The sequence below is a fragment of the Camellia sinensis genome, chromosome 6 (genome assembly GCF_055761805.1).
Source record: "Camellia sinensis isolate YWXY chromosome 6, ASM5576180v1, whole genome shotgun sequence".
NCBI lineage: Eukaryota > Viridiplantae > Streptophyta > Magnoliopsida > Ericales > Theaceae > Camellia > Camellia sinensis.
The window spans coordinates 1450001-1455000 of NC_138966.1; positions in this window are offsets into that span (position 1 = coordinate 1450001).

Below are 5000 nucleotides of genomic sequence, written 5' to 3' on the forward strand. Positions count from 1 at the left end.
CGCGCACGCCTTTGCACGCCTTCGCACGCAACGCACGTCTAGTGATAAGAACCGCAGCCAAGGCAGCCCAGCCCCAAGGCCATGGCCAGCAGCATGGCATGCCACGGCCAAGGCAGGCCAGCCAAAGCCAGCAGCATGCCATGCCAAGGCCAAGGCTAGCAGCATGCCATGCCACGGCCAAGGCAGCCCAGCCAAAGCCAGCAGCATGCCATGCCAAGGCCAAGGCCAGCAGCATGCCATGCCACGGCCAAGGCAGCCCAGCCAAAGCCAGCAGCATGCCATGCCAAGGCCTAGGCCAGCAGCATGCCTTGCCACGGCCAAGGCAGGCCTGCCAAAGCCAGCAGCATGCCATGCCAAGGCCAAGGCCAGCAGCATGCCATGCCACGGCCAAGGCAGCCCAGCCAAAGCCAGCAGCATGCCGTGCCAAGGCCTAGGCCAGCAGCAAGCCATGCCACGGCCAAGGCAGCCCAGCCAAAGCCAGCAGCATGCCATGCCAAGGCCTAGGCCAGCAGCATGCCATGCCACGGCCAAGGCAGGCCTGCCAAAGCCAGCAGCAGGCCATGCCAAGGCCAAGGCCAGCAGCATGCCATGCCACGGCCAAGGCAGCCCAGCCAAAGCCAGCAGCTTGCCATGCCAAGGCCAAGGCCAGCAGCATGCCATGCCACGGCCAAGGCAGCCCAGCCAAAGCCAGCAGCATGCCATGCCAAGGCCAAGGCCAGCAGCATGCCATGCCACGGCCAAGGCAGGCCTGCCAAAGCCAGCAGCATGCCATGCCAAGGCCAAGGCCAGCAGCATGCCATGCCACGGCCAAGGCAGCCCAGCCAAAGCCAGCAGCATGCCATGCCAAGGCCTAGGCCAGCAGCATGCCATGCCACGGCCAAGGCAGCCCAGCCAAAGCCAGCAGCATGCCATGCCAAGGCCAAGGCCAGCAGAATGCCATGCCACGGCCAAGGCAGGCCAGCCAAAGCCAGCAGCATGCCATGCCAAGGCCAAGGCCAGCAGCATGCCATGCCACGGCCAAGGCAGCCCAGGCAAAGCCAGCAGCATGCCATGCCAAGGCCTAGGCCAGCAGCATGCCATGCCACGGCCAAGGCAGGCCAGCCAAAGCCAGCAGCATGCCATGCCAAGGCCAAGGCCAGCAGCATGCCATGCCACGGCCAAGGCAGCCCAGCCAAAGCCAGCAGCATGCCATGCCAAGGCCTAGGCCAGCAGCATGCCATGCCACGGCCAAGGCAGCCCAGCCAAAGCCAGCAGCATGCCATGCCAAGGCCAAGGCCAGCAGAATGCCATGCCACGGCCAAGGCAGGCCAGCCAAAGCCAGCAGCATGCCATGCCAAGGCCAAGGCCAGCAGCATGCCATGCCACGGCCAAGGCAGCCCAGGCAAAGCCAGCAGCATGCCATGCCAAGGCCTAGGCCAGCAGCATGCCATGCCATGGCCAAGGCAGGCCAGCCAAAGGCAGCAGCATGCCATGCCAAGGCCAAGGCCAGCAGCATGCCATGCCACGGCCAAGGCAGCCCAGCCAAAGCCAGCAGCATGCCAGGCCAAGGCCTTGGCCAGCAGCATGCCATGCCACGGCCAAGGCAGGCCTGCCAAAGCCAGCAGCATGCCATGCCAAGGCCAAGGCCAGCAGCATGCCATGCCACGGCCAAGGCAGCCCAGCCAAAGCCAGCAGCATGCCATGCCAAGGCCTAGGCCAGCAGCATGCCATGCCACGGCCAAGGCAGCCCAGCCAAAGCCAGCAGCATGCCATGCCAAGGCCAAGGCCAGCAGCCTGCCATGCCACGGCCAAGGCAGCCCAGCCAAAGCCAGCAGCATGCCATGCCAAGGCCTAGGCCAGCAGCATGCCATGCCACGGCCAAGGCAGCCCAGCCAAAGCCAGCAGCTTGCCATGCCAAGGCCAAGGCCAGCAGCATGCCATGCCACGGCCAAGGCAGCCCAGCCAAAGCCAGCAGCATGCCATGCCAAGGCCAAGGCCAGCAGCATGCCATGCCAAGGCCAAGGCCAGCAGCATGCCATGCCACGGCCAAGGCAGCCCAGCCAAGGCCAGCAGCATGCCATGCCACGGCCAAGGCAGCCCAGCCAAAGCCAGCAGCATGCCATGCCAAGGCCAAGGCCAGCAGCATGCCATGCCACGGCCAAGGCAGCCCAGCCAAAGCCAGCAGCATGCCATGCCAAGGCCTAGGCCAGCAGCATGCCATGCCACGGCCAAGGCAGGCCTGCCAAAGCCAGCAGCATGCCATGTCAAGGCCAAGGCCAGCAGCATGCCATGCCACGGCCAAGGCAGCCCAGCCAAAGCCAGCAGCATGCCATGCCATGGCCTAGGCCAGCAGCATGCCATGCCACGGCCAAGGCAGGCCAGCCAAAGCCAGCAGCATGCCATGCCAAGGCCTAGGCCAGCAGCATGCCATGCCACGGCCAAGGCAGCCCAGCCAAAGCCAGCAGCATGCCATGCCAAGGCCTAGGCCAGCAGCATGCCATGCCACGGCCAAGGCAGCCCAGCCAAAGCCAGCAGCATGCCATGCCAAGGCCAAGGCCAGCAGCATGCCATGCCACGGCCAAGGCAGCCCAGGCAAAGCCAGCAGCATGCCATGCCAAGGCCAAGGCCAGCAGCATGCCATGCCACGGCCAAGGCAGCCCAGCCAAAGCCGCCAGCATGCCATGCCAAGGCCAAGGCCAAGGCCAGCAGCATGCCATGCCACGGCCAAGGCCAAGGCCAAGGCAGCCCATCCGAAGCCAGCAACATTCCATGGCAAGGCCAACGCAGCCCAGCCAAAGCCGGCGGCATGCCATGCCAAGGCCAAGGCCAGCCGCATGTCTTGCCACGGCCTTGTCCCGCAGCGTGGCGTGCCTTTGCCTTGGGCTAGAACATCGCATGCCACGCCCTTGGCAAGCAATCCTGTCCCTCGTGTAATTGCCATTTGGTTTGGCTTTGACTTACGTATATGTTGCCCTGCGAAATGCTTGTCCCTCGGGTAATAGCCGTTTGGTTGCCTTTGACTTGCGAACCCGTTGCTAGTGCTTTCCCCAGTGGAAGCTTGTTGGGAAAAGTATGTCCCTCGGAAGTTGCCTGTTGCGTTTGTTATTTGCATTCGAGCTATCCGATGCTTGCTGGGTTTCTCTAAGAGTTTTTGCACGTTCGTCGGGCTTTTTAATTATTTATTTACTCATAAAAATTATAATAAAATAAATTAAAAATAAAAAATAATTAAAAAAATTACTATAATTACTAGTGCCTCATCTTATAATTGTTGGAATTTTTCTAGAATTTTTTGAGTATTTTTAGTAATTTTTATTATTTTTTAAGTATTAAAATTGAAATAAATTAAAATAAAATATTCCGGTGGCCAAATATTTTTTTATAATTTTTTTTATGGTGTATTAAATTATTTCATACAACTTTCATGTTGAAAGTTTTGGCAAAAAACCATTACTTTTTAAAAAAACCCCATTATGACTCCTCGAACATGCTTGATGTTTCCTCCTGCCAGATTGAAAAGGGCTTAACAGGCTATTATAAGGGGGGGGCACCTCCCTTAAGGCTGGCCAGCATGGCCAGGCCACAGGCCACGCCTATGCCTAGGCGGGCGCTTGGCACATGCCATCGCTTGGCTTGTGGCATTGGCTTGTGGCATCGAAACTACATAGCCAAGCACGGGATGCGTCGAGTGGCGGCCCGCGGCGGTGGCGGTGGCACGTTGGCCTAGACCAGCATGCCATGCCACAGCCTTGGCCAGCAACATGGCATGCCAAAGCCTTGGCCAGCAACATGGCATGCCAAAGCCTTGGCCAGCAGCATGCCATGCCTTGGCCTTGGCAAGCATGTCATGCCACGGCCTTGGCCAGCAGCATGCCATGCCACGGCCTTGGCCAGCAGCATGCCATGCCCCGGCCTTGGCCAGCAGCATGCCATGCCACGGCCTTGGCCAGCAGCATGCCATGCCACAGCCTTGGCCAGCAGCATGCCATGCCACAGCCTTGGCCAGCAACATGGCATGCCAAACCCTTGGCCAGCAGCATGCCATGCCTTGGCCTTGGCAAGCATGTCATGCCACGGCCTTGGCCAGCAGCATGCCATGCCACGGCCTTGGCCAGCAGCATGCCATGCCAAAGCCTTGGCCAGCAGCACGCCATGCCCCGGCCTTGGCAAGCTTGTCATGCCACGGCCATGGCCAGCAGCGTGCTATGCCCCGGCCTTGGCCAGCAGCTTGCCATGCCACGACCTTGGCCAGCAGCTTGCCATGCCCCGGCCTTGGCCAGCATGTCATGCCACGGCCTTGGCCAGCAGCATGCCATGCCACGGCCTTGGCCAGCAACATGGCATGCCGCGGCCTTGGCCGGCAGCATGCCATGCCGCGGCCTTGGCCGGCAGCATGCCATGCCGCGGCCTTTGCCGGCAGCATGCCATGCCGCGGCCTTTGCCAGCAGCATGGCAAGCCCAAGCCTTGGTCAGCAGCAGCATGCCATGCCAATGCCTTGGCCAGCAGCATGCCTTGCCACGGCCTCGTCCAGCAGCATGGCATGCCACGCCACGGCCTCGGCCATCAGCATGCCTTGCCACGGCCTCGGCCATCAGCATGCCTTGCCACGGCCTTGTCCAGCAGCATGGCATGCCCGGCCTTGGCCAGCAGCATGTCATGCCACGGCCTTGGCAAGCATGCCAAGCCACGGCCTTGGCAAGCATGCCATGTCCCTCGGGTAATTGTACAAGTTGCCTTGCGAAATGCATGTCCCTCGGTTAAATTGCCATTTGGTTGGCTTTGGCGTGCGAACGAGTTGCCTGTGCTTTCCTTGTGGAAGCTTGTTGCGAGAAGTATGTCCCTCGAAAGTTGCCTGTTGCGTTTGTTATTTGCATTCGCGCTAACCGGTGCTTGCTCGGCCTCTCTAAATGTTTTCGCGCGTTCGTCGGGCTTCTTGGTCCTTCGGGGGGTGATTCGTTTTGGGGGGCTGGTGCACAGTGTACGTCGTGGCGCGTGAGTTGTGTTCGGTTTGTGCGAGTTG